Source organism: Delphinapterus leucas, unplaced genomic scaffold (genome assembly GCF_059928025.1).
Source record: "Delphinapterus leucas isolate spDelLeu-1000000601 "Yukka" unplaced genomic scaffold, BTC_Dleu_Yukka2 spDelLeu_asBTCV2_sq67, whole genome shotgun sequence".
Lineage (NCBI taxonomy): Eukaryota > Metazoa > Chordata > Mammalia > Artiodactyla > Monodontidae > Delphinapterus > Delphinapterus leucas.
Genome location: NW_028322276.1, coordinates 859,887 through 876,066, shown reverse-complemented (window position 1 = coordinate 876,066; position 16,180 = coordinate 859,887). Strand labels below are relative to the sequence as shown.

General features: G+C 43.9%; 1 long non-coding RNA gene across 5 annotated transcripts in view; it reads left to right on the top strand.

Moving 5' to 3' along the window:
* LOC149743828 (uncharacterized) overlaps positions 1–9,958 on the top strand; it is a 34,448-nt gene extending 24,490 nt beyond the window's left edge. For 4 of the 5 annotated variants that reach the window (XR_016391726.1, XR_016391725.1, XR_016391723.1 and 1 more), the window contains one exon: positions 1,073–9,956. This is a non-coding gene — a long non-coding RNA (uncharacterized LOC149743828). Of the gene's footprint in view, positions 1–1,072 lie in introns of all 5 variants that reach the window. The other variant, XR_016391727.1, reaches the window with a different exon arrangement.
* The last annotated feature ends 6,222 nt before the right edge of the window (positions 9,959–16,180 follow it).

The following is a 16,180-nucleotide window of genomic DNA, read 5'->3' as shown; positions in this document are numbered from 1 at the left end:
AAAATATATGTGAATATTTAGTAACATAAACAAAGATGGACAAGATAGACATAAAAAGGGTCCAACTATATGTTGCCTACAAGAGACTCACTTAGAAGTAAGGACATTCATATGCTGAAAGTGAAAATATTGGAAGAGATATTGCATGAGAACACTAAGCAAAGAGAAGAGGAGTGGCTCTTCTGCTTCTGCAGCTGAGGCTGTGGCCCCTAATTTTCAGGGAGCAACCAAAGGCAGGGGGCAGGGGCTGGGGCTGGGGCACCCCTCCCACCCTCTGCACCTTGAGCCAGGGAAGTCAGAGGGACTTGGTCCCCCTCCCGAATTCCATTCTTCCTCCAATGAGAATGGTGCTAATCAATAAGGACCAGGCTATAGAGCTGATTCACTTTGTTATAAAGCAGGAATTAACACTCCAGTGTAAAGCAATTATACTCCAATAAAGATGTTTAAAAATAAAGAAAAATAAAGACCTGGGGAAAAGAGATGGTCCCCATGGAGAATGCCTATGTCCTAAGTTTATCTGCTGTTGGGTTGGCTTGAGAGAGGGCAGGAGCTACATGATGTGTTCTCTCCCTTCAAATCCAGTTTTTTCTTTCTTGATGCAAGCACACACCCCCACACACAAAACCAGTATAAAGTCCATATAGAATGCTAAAGGGTTGGTCTATGAGCTTGAAAAGAGGGAAATAGAACGCTTGAGGTCGGCTGTAGTGATGCGTTTCTGTCTGTGCATGTGCATTACTAAGTGGAGGGTCCACAGTGTCCATCAGATACTTAAGGGAGAACATATCTCCCAAGTGTTCTGGATTTTGTAAATTATTATAGGACAAGAGTCCTCAATAAACATCAGGTAGCTCTCTCACACACCATTCATTAAAGTAACAAATATTTATTGAGAGTCTCCAGGGATCCAGCATGTGAAATTTTCTCGAGACTAAGAGGTGAAATGTATAACATAACCACCTTCACCAAGTTTTTAGCTCAGTGGAGGCAATAAAATTTAATATGTCCCATTTTTTCTATTTAAGTATGACTCAGGGTTTAAGGTAATTTTTCTGCATTGTGTCCACAGTGTCCAAGGACTGACACCTTCCTCAAGCTCAGCACCTAGAACACGGATCTGATTGAGCTAAACTGGTGATGCACCTGCTTCCCAGCGAGGCTGTGATCGCTAATGGCTGTCTCCTGCTCCTGTGTCCGTGGCCTGCTCAGGATATGGGAGACACTTAGGCTGGCTCCTCAATGCGTTGTGTAACTTCCAAGGCCGAGAACTTGCTGAGCAAAACATAACTTCTTTACTTTTGTGAACACCTGGCCTCCAGAAGGCGGAAATATTTAGTGACAATGTACTGAGGACATAATTCCTTATTCGTTCCCTGATCTACACAGGTCTGTCACAGAGACAAGTAAAACAGGGAATCAGGCTTATGGGTCATTACTTGGCTGGGTCAAGAAGCTCTAGGCCATGTGGGAAGACCCCTCTCTCCTCCGAGATTTCTGCTTCAACCAATGGGGAGCAGCTGCCCTTAAGTTCTGAACTGAAACCCTATAAATTCACATATTGAAGTGCAGACCCTTGTACCTCAAAATGTGACTGTATTTGGGAATAGGGCCTTACGAGATATGATGAAGTTAAAATGGGTCATATGGGTGAGCCCTAATCCAGAGCTGTGCCCCTACGAGAAGATTAGGACATAGCGACGCACACTCAGCTCACATAGGTAAGTCCATCTGAGGACGCAGCAAGAATACGGCCATCTGCAAGCAAGGGAGAGAGGTCTCAGAAGAAACTGAACCTGTAGACACCTTGATCTGGGACTCGAAGCCTCCAGAGTTGTGAGAAAATTAATTAAGCCGCCCAGTCTGCAGTATCTTACTCTGGCAACCCTAGCAAAACCCTAATACAACTATATTTCTCCTTTATCCTCTTTCTTTCAAATAAAAATTATGAAAATAGCACCAAAAAACACAGTGTATAAAGTATTTGAAAGGAGAAAAAAGCAGGGGAACCACAGGAAGGGCTGATGAACTACACAGCCGTGATTTCACTGGTTTTCTTTGTCTCCTACCAAAGTAAGGGAAAATAGTCAAAATCACCATGGAAGGCTTGAGTAGACATTTTAGAGAAGGCAAATCTCTATGGTAGAACAAACTTGAAATGTATTCAGTTGGTAGAATAAATGCATTTTAATCTTTGGAGGTTTAAAAAAATTCAATTTCTTGGATTTCTAGAGCGGTTGTAATACATGTACATGGTTGAAGGTCCTGAAAATTGCATTACATTGTGCCCCCCACCACCTCCCCCTCTTTGCCCAGGAGTCCCTGCCCTCCACAGGTAGCCATGTATCTGGTTTCCCACGGCAAACTTCCAGAGTGTCTTTATGTGCATACAAGCAAATGTGAATGTATATTTCTCCTTGGCACCCTAATTAAAAACACAAATAGAATAGCAGGCAAGGTGTTCTATCTTCCTTTTATTCATTTGACAATATCTTGCAAATTATCCTCTATTAAGACATAGTTTCCTGCAAGACAGTACACTGAATGGATGATGTACTATAATGCACTTTGACAATCCACGTTGGGGTGAACACTGATATTCAATTATCTGTTTATATTACAAACAATGCAGCAATGCATAACCTTGGCATGCATTATTCTGCTGCTAGCAAATGTGTAGGGCATGTTTCTAAAGGATTTATAGCCTGGAGTGTTTCTGAGAGCATTTGGTAAGATACTCTGTTGCTGAATCCTTCTGTGGAGACTAGCAATGAGCCTTTCTCTTTCTGTAAACTGCAACCTATCAGATCTATCTCCCCATATGTTTAAATATGCTTTCCAGCCTCTTGCACCATTCAGAAACCCTCCATAATCTGCTCAGCACCTCTCTTTATTCTCACACCCATCACAGTCTTACCTGGCAGATACCTCCACTTTGCCCTCTGCCCATTTAGCAGGATTTAGAAATACTGAAACCCCTCCTTGATCATCTTCAATTAATCAGCTAGTGTGTGAATCAACTTTACTCAGTTTTATCACTAATGACAAACAATGGTAATTACAATAATGTTGAGTAAGACGACAGTAGTAATTTTCAGTTCTGTAGATCTCAGATTTTCTCCCTTCACCAGTGTCTACACTAACGGATCTCAAATCAAATTCTCAAGTCACTGAAATTGTTTCTTGCCAGGACACCGCTGTATGGCCATCTAGTCGTCATTGCAGTAGCGGACGCCAGGTAACAACGAAATGGAGGAAAAACCACCAGGATAGATCTGGATGGCATGGCAGAGAAGGTGCGCCTCCACTCCTCTGCACACGTCCCCTCTGGGTCCAACACAGGTCCCATTTCCCCCTCCGTGTTGTCTCCCTGTCCACGCGCGCGTTCAGAGGCCATTCCGGGACGAGATTCTCACGAGGAGCCTCTGACAACCGCGCCCACCCAGGACCGCGCATGCCCTAGGGCCTCCTACCGACCATCACCAAACGCCCCAGGCAGCTCCCCATTCCCCCATTTGTTAGGCTTCTACGACCACCAAGCCCCAGACGGGACCGTGACCGCGCCTGGAGAGCCCTCCCCGCTCGCCTGCGACTGTTCTTGCTGTCAACTGCATTGAGGGGACCTGTGTGTGGTCGACACAAGCGTTTGGCCGACAAGGCCAACAGAAGAGGGGACGCAGGACGCTCCCACGTAGACGCACCTCGGCCTGCACGGAAATACCGTCTGCGGAGCCCCATGACCACTTCTCCCGGGTTTCGGAGAAAGTGGCCGCAGGGGAGGAGCTCCACCACGGCTACGGGACCGGGACGCACCGTTTCCCCAAGGCGGCCAAGAAGCAGCACCGGGCGTCCTATTGGACGGGACGCCGCGGTCCCGTGTGACGGAGAACGCGAAGGACGGGGTCGCACTTCCAGTGCCTCCTCGTTACGCCATTCGGGCCGTACCCACTGCGGAGAAAAACAAATTTGGGAATTAAGGCGAACGAGATCCAGAGGGAAGGCCGGCGGAATTTGGCGGCGTACACATTCTTAGTAGACTTTGAGCCACCCCCAGGCGACACTTGGAAAACGAAAGTACGACCACCGGGACACACGGAGGACGACGCCGTACATGAATACACTCTCCTGACCACGCGCATCAACCTGGGCGCTTCACACGCAGGGGGCACAAGGGAGTGCCGGTCGAACCACCCAGACCACCACTCAACGACCTATAGGGAGCGCAGCGCCGGCCTCACACTACACGTCTGCACGTCCATATCCCGCGAGAGCAGTAAGCGCCCATGCCCCGGTGACCGGGACGCAAGCGCGCCAGCCAACAAGCATATTGGCCCTTCCAAAGGCCTCAACGCCCGGGACCGGGGCGTTCCCGACCTCCAGAGTGGACGCTGGTGGACCGAAGTGGTAGAAAATGAACGCTCCTAAAGTGACTCAGAAGGACGGACCATCAAGCCTCAGGCCCTCCGTAGGGCTCGGGAGACCCTCTACGTTCAAAACGCGGCGGACGGCACAGGTCGGGTTGAGTCGGCTCGGTCCCGGCGGCTGGAGGGGCACGGGCGGATGCTGGTCGACCAAGCCAGTCAGCCCTCACAACTCACTCGGGAGCGCGGCAACAAAAGCTCCCTCAGAAAGCTACATGCCCAATCTCCAGCGACCGATTGAGGGGCCCATGCCTCGGGGCCACCGGGACAGTCGCCACTCGCGTGGCGGCCTCTCAGAACGCTGCCTCGCGCCCGGCGGCCGAGTCTCAGCCCTCGCAAAGATCGCCGAAGTTCCGGAGACAAGGGACGATATAAAAGCGGCCGCCAGGTGGCGCCCGACAACCGGCTCGAACGTCTCCGGGCCGGATCCCGATCGCCGATCGGCGAGGGTGTAGTGCCGGCCGCCCAAACGCCCGAGCTCGTCTCGGGGCGTCCGCCTCGGAGCTAGCTCCCGGCTCGGCACGACACGGCGCGACCCCGGCAGCAGACGGGGGACGAGGAGCTGTGAAGATGGTGCCGGGAGGCTGCCGCGAAGGAGACGCTCTCTTCACCCTATTCCTGGGCCACCGGCCGCTGTAAACAATGAAAATTCTGCAGGGGGATGGGCTGCGTGAACTGTAAGCTGAAACCATGAAAGTACCAATAGAAAACACGGAGGTCATTTTATTCTGTAATTGCAGAGTGATGTTACTAAAACATAAAAACCAGGGCCCAGAAGCCATAAAGGAAACGATTGATAACTTGACCACCTAATTTGATCTTTACATATTCCACAAGCAAAGTCAGATGACAAAAAGTGGGTAGGTGGGAACATTTGTATTTGTGCAAATACATGTGTAATAAGAATACTGATATCAGTATTACTTAAGAACAGAACATTTAGAAAACAGCCATTGAGAGGGACCAGGTAAGTAAATTTCAAGTACATTCGACAATACAGTAATATCACTTTGTGCTTTGATTTATTGATTTTTAAAAAATGAGCTAGATCTATAGGTGTTGACTTGGAAAAAATGTTGATGACAAACTGTTTAATGAAAATAGCAAGTTTATATATATATTTTGAAAAGAGTAAATGGAAAAGTAAAGATTGGAATAGGTAAGGCAACTTTGCAAAACAAGAGTAAATTCCTCCTTATAGCCTGGTGTCAAGAACCAGAACGATGAGTGTGTCAGAAACAAACATGAGCCACACTTCCTGCTTTTCTGCCCCCTCCTTCTGTTGTCCTGGGACAGGCAGCTGGCATCTCAGCCCCTCAATGTCTCTCCTCCACCCACACCCAGAGCTACCTACAGGCAAGAAGAACTTTCACTCCACAGGCCTGGGCTCCCTATGTCCTCAGCCTGTTTCCTCATATCAGGAACCCTTAGCAATTCACTTGGTTTGCCCAGTCGTCCATGCCGAGGGTTGCTCGCCCCAACCTACACCTGTGCAGCCTTTCTCTCCAAAAGCTTTGAGCTGATATCCCAAGGGAAGAACATTCCCCTGGCATAGCAGTTATGAGCCAAGAGGACAACTGGAAGTTCGCGCCTGGATCCATCATACAAACTTTGTGTGCACTCAACTCCCAAAGACACAAGAGCGACGGAGGGTCCACTGTATTGTTAGCGCAGCATGGCCATTGCTTTCTAAAAACACGCAGGCTGAATCAGCAAGTCCAGCTGTGACACCAAGAAAAAAGAAACGCACACGCACACACACATATCGGCAGGTAATCCGTACTGCTGCCAGGTCTGAGAGTGGTGGGAGCAGAAGAGAGAGATCATTGTTGCCACTTCTTGGGTCCCCTGTGCTGAAAAATCCTGGTGGCTGTATTGATGTCACTGGCGGGGAGTGAGGGCTTGGAGCTCCCTAATCTGTCATTTGCCGTCTAGTGCCCTACATTTCATTCTATCATACACTTTCTCCTCAATACACAGTTACAAATAAGAAAAGAACAATCTGCATATGTTACATTCAATTTTCAAGTTTGAAGAAAGGTGAAGAACACATAGGGAGGGACCTCCCTGGTGGCGCAGTGGTTGAGAGTCCGCATGCCAATGCAGGAAACACAGGTTTGATTGCTGGTCTGGGAGTATCCCACGTGCCGCGGAGCGGCCAAGCCCGTGAGCCACAACTGCTGAGCATGCGTGCCTGGAGCCCGTGCTCAGCAATAAGAGAAGACACTGCAATGAAGAATCCGTGCCCCTCAACGAAGAGTAGCCCCCACTGGCAGCAAGTAAAGAAAGCCCGTGCTCAGCAACAAAGACCAAACACAGCCAAAAATAATAAATAAATAAATAAATGAATGAACGAATGAATAAATAAATAAATTGGAAACTCTTTAAAAGAAAAGTACACATAGGATAACTGAGTTATTGTGAAGGAAGAAAATTTTATTTGTCTTCTTTTGTAGATTTAAAAATGTTCAAATATAGTCTATAAAAAGTTTAATATTTTAAAAATTAGAAATAGTCAATAATTCCTCATTACTCTTTATTGCCCAGCACCCACCTCCACCCCAGCACCTTCACACTGGACTCACCTGTTGACACATCTGCTCCACCCCCAACCCCCTCCCACCGGTCTGGAAACTTGTTTCTCTCATTACTATCACCTGTGTTCACCACACACCTAAGGCTGTTGTAGTCATTCACATGGTAATTAGGGAGTTTTTCTTTACTGAGCCTAAGGGCTGTATTTATTGTTTTTAGTGAAAATCTCTCCCGTGTGTTCTGTGAAGTCACAGCATTAATGGAGTCTGGAACAAGTGGGTGTGAATGACGGAAGGAGATTATTTCCACATCAGTCTCCCTAACAGAGTGGTGAACATAACTGGCATTAGTATTTCATGGGTGCACTTAGAAGATCCAGGCCAAAAGGAGAAAACTGACCATTTGGCAAAAGATGGACCAATTCAAGAATAAAAATAAGTCTCTTCTCACCTGTTGTTACATTGTCAGAAACTAAGACACCATTGTCTTCCTCTGCATCCTCATGCAGCGTCAGATGAAAAACTGAGCAGGTAAACATGAGGAAAGAGAAAGCAACCAAGAGAATCCAGGCATTTAAAGCACTGTTAGGTACGCCAGGCATGAATCCCAAACCACCCACCTAGGAATGAGCCCTACCACCTAACCCCCAGGCATGTGTAGATATGGTGAACCCCCCTATCTCCAGGGTCAACAATAAGGCAGTGTAGGCTACTGCACATAATCAACACAGTAATATTTTCATTTACACATAAAAAAATGAAAATCCTTGGGTGTTGTACTTTTATTAGAGCTACTTTTTCAGAGTTATTTCATTAATGTTAAGTTCCTAGGATTTACACCAAACTCCAGGAAACCCGCACAATGGTCAGTTGGGGAATGTTGACTCCACAGAAAGAACACCACTCTCAAATGTTTCCTGAAATAATTCTTGATCAAATGCACCAGAATTTTTTCTCCAACACCCAACCCAGTGCTTCAGAGGCCCCACCCTCCCTGCTGTGCCCTGTCCCCACCCTGCGGATGCCCTTGCCCTCAGTCACCTTGGTTCCTCCCCATGTGGGAATCAGGCAACATGAGAGCCTCAACACTATTGCTGCCCTCCATGGCCTTGGACATGTGGCCGGGCCACTTTGGATCTACTTCATGGTGCGGAAAACAATCCAAAGACTCATGTCTTATTGGAAGGTCTTGTCACACAAATCAGGACTAAAAACCTCTTGCACAGGAAAGCAGCAGGAGTACGTATATCATAAGCCCACTGTTGGGTATCACAATCCACACAGGGCAGACACGCTCATCAAATATAGAGTGAAGTTTAATTTGGGGTGAAATTTATTCGACACATTCAGATACATTAGTGAAATAGTAGGTGGACTGCTGTCCTACTAAATGTCATGGGGAGAAACATTCTTCATTTCATAATTTTTCTATAGCAAAGTATGTGTCAACTGTCAAGTGCTACCTAAGTCAATGTTCATCATTAACTACTGCATAGACAAATACTGATAATGTGTCAGGAAGAGGCGTGGATCACAACCCTTTGATCCTGAGATCCTGAAAAGAGAAAACATTCCTTTTGAGACCTTGTGATTGAGATTTACCTACGTTTGCTCATTTATCTTTAGTACAACCCTGTTACTTATAGATTAGTTACCTTTTAACAAGTAACATAAGCTAGGTCCTGAAATTTTGCTTATGTGAGAAGATCATGCAGCTAGAAAATGACAGAGCTAGAATTCAAACGTAGCTCAGGCTGTTTCTGAATCTCAAGTTCCTAAATATGCTGGTGTTGAGGTGTGGATCCCAGATTCAAGTTTCACCTGGATATGTCACCTATCAAATCAGTGGTTGGAATCCTCCCTGTTATCACAACACTTCCCCTCCAGTCTGTTCACACAATGACTACCGTGCTTAGGTTCTCCCAACACAGGAATCCTCCAGTGCACTGACCCAGCCTCCCGATCATTCCCATGTCTCCTGAGTTTTATGGAACAATTCTCAGGTCCCTCTGACCTCTCAGTACAGCTGATGATCAAGAGCCCAATCAGAGATGACAAAAAACTCCGCTTCCTATGGCTGCATCTCTCATACGTATCTCCCAATGAGTTTTATAAATATCTGGCATCCTACCAGGACGTGATCATAAACCATTCTCCCATGCTTTGCACACACTTCGAATGTTCCCCTTGTTTCTTTGAATCCCTGTAATTCTCACCTTCCCTCACTTTAAACAGTGTGCTCACCTCCGACCATGCAAATGAAGTAGGTAATTTGAAGAAATGTTTCAGCTCACTGTCATGAAGTCAACACCTATTCCTGCATCTTCACCCATTGGCGATGCTGCTCCTGTTTAAACTGAAAGTCATTTCTACGCCCGGATAAGCCCATTTTTCTCAAATGTATCCCCTTCTCTCCTGCTCTCTGGAGGATATTTTATTATTAATTGTAAACTGAAGCTCTTCTACCAGCGAACACCCATCTCTTCCCAGTCCATTCCCTTTCATCTTTTTCAGTTTCTTCATTCTTGAAACAAAATCTCTGAACCAATTTATTTCTAGTTCCTGCCCAATGAATTTCCTCCTTCCAAAGTAAACTGAAAGAGTAGTGCAGGATTAGTGACAATCTCTGGGCACCCCTCCCACAGTTAGATTTACTAGGGGTGATCTCCCTGTTACTGCTGACTTGCATATACATAAACCTTTATAACATTATAGTTATCTCTTCGTAATTAAATCCAATGAATGTTTCTCAGTATTTTACTTAAACCCAAGCAGAATAGGACTATGACCTCCGTCAGGAAATTTATATTTCCAAGGTCCTCTGACATCACAAACTCCCCACTGCCTTTAAACTAGTCAGTTCCTGCCAGTACTGTGCGCAGTTCTCCTCAAACAATACTATTTCAACATCTCAAGACTCCGTTGTAGCCCTCGTCTCTCTTTTTACTATATACACCATCTTCGAAAACTTATAATTATTCAGTCTTCTCCTGTTACCACTATGATAATGATGCGTAAAAACGAATGCTAGATTTCATTTCTGAGGTGTCATCCATACTTGCATGGGAAGCAGGCACCTACAATGAAATGTATATCTGACAGAATCCAGGAACTTCCTCCCCAAATAAAAACTACAACTCCTCTCGTCTGCAGTCTCAGATAGCAGCTCCACTAATTATTTGGGGCTCAGTCATTAACATAACGTCCCAGAACCACACAAACAGAACCAAGCATCGATTTTATCTCTACAATGAGCGCTCTCATCTCTGTTCATCTCCTCCTTGATATACACATATATAGTTCCAGCTACACTTATACTGCTTCACTCTCAGGTTAAGTGTCAGTGCCTCAGAGATTCCTTCTTTAAATTACTAGCTAAGTAACTCTCCTCTCCCTGTTGTGTTGAACAGGACCTACAGACAACACATGTAATATTTCACGATATCCCTACTCATCTGTTTTTTCTTTTCTTTTCTTTTCTCCTGTTATCCTCTCTGGACTAATTGCAGAAAAGTCAACTGTAGAGTTATAAAGCAAGTTTCTCTTAACTATTACATTAGAATTGTAAATCCACAGAAATTCCATGTACACAGTAACCTAATCTACTCTCAGATCGCCTGTGACCAAAGTTTTTTAATCAAATTAAATAACTATCTTTAAATTTAAAAATATTTGAAAAATAAATGACTTTGATTCCTCCTGGGGGAAATTTTATTTAGTAATCACCAGAAACAAAATGTGTGGGAAAACTGCGTTTGTGTCTTTACTTAAGTATGCAGCTACCACACTCCTGAGTTCAAAGTTTTAGTCTCTTTCTATAGAATCAGGCATAGAATTGTCTGTGGACCCCTGTTAATAGACCAGATAACCTCATATATTTTATAATCATAAAGAACTCGTTTAATCTGGACGCCAATCAGGATAAATCTAATCAAGGAAAAACTTCCCTAACACAAGCTTTTCCTTCTCAACAGGTTAACCACTTAGATACATGTAAGGAAAGTATAAGTGATTCCTTTAATTTGCTAATATTCTAAAAGCCTCCAAAAGCAATCTTCATGCCTTGGCCGGAGGTCTCACTGTTTTGTGAATTGTGGCCAGTTCTGGGAAGAGAATTTGCAGCAAGAGGATTAGTCTTTATATAAATACGTTTAACCTACAAACAGTCCATCAGGCTGTGGGTTTTGTGTGGCTTTACATAAAGACTGGTGTTGTTTGATGATATCAAACATTCAAGGAAGATATTTTTAGGGTTTTAGAGCATTTGTATTTTAACACCAAGGTAAATAGTACTTAAATTATAATCAATTACATGAAGTTTCCAGGGAGGCAGGAGAGAAAAGAATACAATTGGAGAAAATGGGCTTGGCCTAGGAAGAGATGATTCTTCAATTCTTACTATGGGCTTGGGAATAAACCATGAGGAATATTTGTAGATTTTGTGACAGTGAGCTAAAGAATTTCCTCAAATTATCTGATCAATCTGTCTAGTAGAAGGTGATTCCTCTTGGGGAAAGTGAGGAAAGTACTGAGAATGATTAAAAATCAAAAGATATGGAGAAGGTCTGAAATATTTGTGAGGCATAGAATTAGATATAATCATCTAGATATAGTACAATGTCCAGGGATATTTGAAAGATGTTTGGAGATTTGTGAACCCTACCAGATTTAATATCTAGTTAGATTCAGTCATGGAAGAAGCAGGTACTTGGACCCCTCCAAGACTGGAATCTTGACCAGCAGATGTGATGAATTTAGAAGGAATATGGAAAGAGGAATATGGAAATTGTTGGTCTTCATAACTATATGTTGAAATTACTTGATTTGATTAATTTGGAATAAAAATGAAGACAGGTTGGCACACATGTTAGGAGAGTGGGGTCAGTGCACTGGAGTTTCTCCTAGCATTTGGGGTGAGGGAGGAAACTGACTAATAACTTGGAATATCATGGGTTAATTACCTTTAAAAACTATTTGATTTTTATTTCCTAATAAGTAAATTTGGGGTACTAATATTTCCCTTATGAGAAGCAGTAGCTAAAGCCTTCTTAGTTTGACCGTGGGAAACAAGATTACTCCTCTTTTCTCATAGACCAGTTCACATTTGCAGGTGGGGTGGTTGTTCACTCCCAGGTAAAAGTTTATGGCTTCATGACTGTTAGGTCTGAAAACTCTAGACAGAATTCAAGTCTCATGGCTTTCTTCTCTTTCCTTCGATTTGTCTGCTTAGAGTAAACAGTGTCTCTGAGAGAGAATACTAGCAGCTGAGTTCTTGGCAATGTGTCCCCAGGTGAGTGGGGGCTTGCTGTTTCTCCTGGTATGGTAACTCTGTTTCCGGTGGATAGAAGGTGTCACCACTTGGACTGAGTGCTCTAAGTGTATCCTGGTGGAAGTGAAGGCTCTGAGCACAAGTCCTGTCGTCTGGCATCTCTGTGAGGATTGTGGAGTAGGGCAAGAGCTAATACAGCAACCGTCTCTTTTCCAACATTTACACCGAGGTGCTCCAGACTCCATGAAGGCTGTGATGGTAAAGAGGGCACATGAGAGGTTGTATTTCTCTCCCCTCAGCCATGTGCTTGACGGGGGTGTGACTCACTCCATAAGCGAGTCTGTGGTGCAGTGAGCTCTGTCATGTGATGGGCACAAGTGGAGGGATGAGCAAGAACAGAAGTTCAACGTCTGGCAGGGGAGGAGGTGTGTGGACAGGTGAGTTCAATACGTCCAGGGTCAGAGGTGCTGGCTAGAGGGCTGTACAGGGCTGAGGAGGCAGGAGAAATAGAAGAAGCCTTTCAGCAGGACTGGCCCAGAGGGGAGGGTGGGGCCAATTTGCTTTTCTTTTTCTTTGTTTCTCCAATTTTTAATCTGTTTTCTCAGAATACAATTGACTATTTTGAAAACTCTAAAAAGTCAAAACAAAATACATCCATTCATTCTTGTTCCAAACCAGCCATTTTCCCCCTGTTTAGGTAACCTTTGTTCAGAAACTGGAATCACTTTACAGAAAGCATTTTTTCCTTAATTGGTGCATTGAGTAGGATATAGTAGGTAGAGGAACACTTAGAAATCTGTGGCCATATGTGAAACCCTGGAGAGGTCTGAACCATCGAGAGTCTCCGATTAGTCTCTGAGCAGGGAAGACAGGAGGATGCTACAGGAGAGACAATGATAGTCAAAGCGGTGAGGTCCCAGGAAACCAGGAGGGAAAGAGGGACCTCAACCCACAGGAAAGGTCAGTTGGGGATCATCTTACAGTTTGGCAGCCCCGAGACGGCTGGCTTGTGAAATTGAGCCCGTCTGTCCTCATATCGGGTGATGAATGCATGCTCTGTGTTGAGGTTAGGTAGGCAGCGACTGCGGACCCCAAGTTGTATACACAGTCTGTTCACTCACACAAAATGGTGGACATTGCCTCAAGGCTCTCTGACTTTTTAATGACTAATTCACCTGTAGCTTTTATTTATTGGGTTTTGTTATGTTCAAACATGTCATGTCAGCTCACTTAATCACTCAACTCTCGTGAGAGGTTATTAACGTATTTCCCACATGAGAACAGTGAGGTATGTATTGGGGAATACTTTGCCTGTAGTCACTGCTGATAAGTGGCAGAACACGTATATTGCCTGTCTTGTGCTAAGTCCGTAGATTTAACTGAAAGTAGCGGGGAGCAGGGATATTTATGAAATCCCAAGTACACATTTTTTAATTGCCAGTCAGCTCAGAATTAACATTCTTTTGTGGACTGTGCAGGTTATTTCACACCACCCCTCATGTGATACTCCTTTACCATGAATGTCACTCTGTATTCAGAGTGTGCCCATCTCTGTGATGCACCTGAAAGGCATACGCCAATTCAGCCCAGAGGAACATTGAACTTGACGTCAAACAGTTTTGGGCTTTTGATACACACAACTGCCTTTTCTCAGTACTGTCACCCTCGACCATCACCTCTGGACATTTGGGGAAATGGGGCAGCCTGAACCAGAATGTCCTGCATGTTTTTAGGAATCAGTGACTTTCAAGACATGTGACTGTGAACTTCATCCAGAACTGGGGTAATGTCAATTGCAGGTTTCTTTGAGTGAAATGTCTCTGGAATCTTGTTGAAGTCAATGTAGAAAAATCCCTCCAACAGTGTCACAATTCTGTGAACGTATCAATCTTATCAATCTAACCTTCTGCATATTCCTTGGCCTTAGAGGAAATGATGGCTCTGTTGTTACTGGTGCTAAACGTCAACGCAGCACCCATTGTTTCAGTCCCTCCCTTTCGGTGCTTTTCCTCATCTTTATCTCGCCAACATCCCACCCATTTTATTTTTCGTTTGTTTTACCCTTAAAGATATATTCTAATTGTCAATATCCTATAATATGTTTCCAATTTCTTATATATTGCTCCATTTCATACCTTTTCTCTGTGTTAAAAATCAATATTTTAAACATGTTCACAGACAGTAGATTCAGGAGGAACCCATTTATCTGAAGGTCAATAGTAAATTTATGGGGATGAACCCTGCTGTCCACATTAGAGACATGATCTTAGGGTAAGAGGAATTCAGCACAACCACCTGACTGAAAATGGACTTAAACGCTGGCCCAGCAGAGGTTTTTGAATAGTTTGCATTTGGAACCATTTTTCCCCAAAGACAAACTGTACCTTGAGTTTCAAAAGGGCAGTTGCTTAAATGTAGCTCATGTATATAGTGTTTGAAAAATAAAGAAGACCTAAAACTTAATCAGAAAACGATGGCAGTGAGAGGCTACAAAATAGAAAAATCTATGTGAATTCAGCAAAGTGAGACTCTATGTGAATATAAGTAACATGGTGGGGGAGGGTAGTTAGTGGAAACCATCACTGAGGGAGCAGCCTAGAATTCATGTGTAGAGAAGTATAGAAATGAATTTTATGTGAGCAAACTTTTAACAGTCTTTCCTTTCCTTATCAATATCAGGGACTTCACACTGGAGAAGAGCCCACTGAATGTAACAAATATGAGATTTCACATAGAACTCAACTATCACGCCATATGAGTGACCTCTCACAGGACAGAAACCCTATGCTTGCAATCAATTTGGAAGAGCCTTCAGCCTTTATTCATCATTGAATTAACATAAGATAATTTAGACTGGAGTGAAACCATGCAGGTCTCATCAATGTGGGAAGGCTTGTAGACAATGCTGTAACCTTAGATGACATGAGAAAACTCACCCTGAAGTGAACCCCTATATATGTTATAAATATGGAAGATAGTTTAGCTGAAGCCTCACATTTAAATACACCAGAAACTCACACTGGAGAGAACGCTTAATGTGATAAATGTGGGACACACTTCAGCAGAGCCTTAACTTTTATTCACACTGATGAACTCACAAGGTGAGAAGCCCTCTGTCTCAAAACACTGTAAAATCTGGTGCTTCAATTATTCTATTCCTTTTATATTTTCACTTAATGTGACCCCCCATGACTTAAAATTGAATTACAAATAAATTTAATTTGTTCACAAGATTCCTATTCCTGGAGAATATTTGGACCCGGCCATGAAAATTCCAAGAATTCAGTCAGGCAGGGGTTTATTCCTGCAACAGAATTTTTTAGCCAAAATGTTTTTTCCTCCACCAAGAACGGATATATATGTCAGGACCAAGAAGGAGGAAGATAATTCCAGAAACACAACATTGTAAAACAACTATACCCCCAATAAACAAAATAAGGTAAGATAAAAGAAAATCATTGCAGATATGGAGAGTTCCATTTTCAGATTTGGAGAGGGTAGGGCCTGCCTGATAAGGTCTGGCTCCTCTTCAGATAAATTGCTTTTACTTTGTTGGCCTGAAAACATTCATTATAACCCTAAAGTCCACGGATGTCTAATGGGTGAAAGCATGGTATTGTAGGGGTCTATAAAGCATGGGATGTTGCCTGCAACATTTGTGTGTCTGTGCTCCTGCCTGTGTACATGAACACGCACACACACAAACATGCAAGCAAGGGAGAGAGCATAGAGCATCCATCTGGTCCTAAAGAGAAAATGTGAGTCTGGAATCAATGGTATAAATGTGTCATCAGGAGAGAGACCATCTAAGTTACCTTATTCATTAATTTATCAAATTCTCAATTATTAACAAATATTTACTGAAAGCTTCCAGGATTTCAGAACTTGGCTTGTTATGAGGACTAAATTGTAAATAATACAATGTTCCTATCTTCATAGAACTCTACATTCTAATG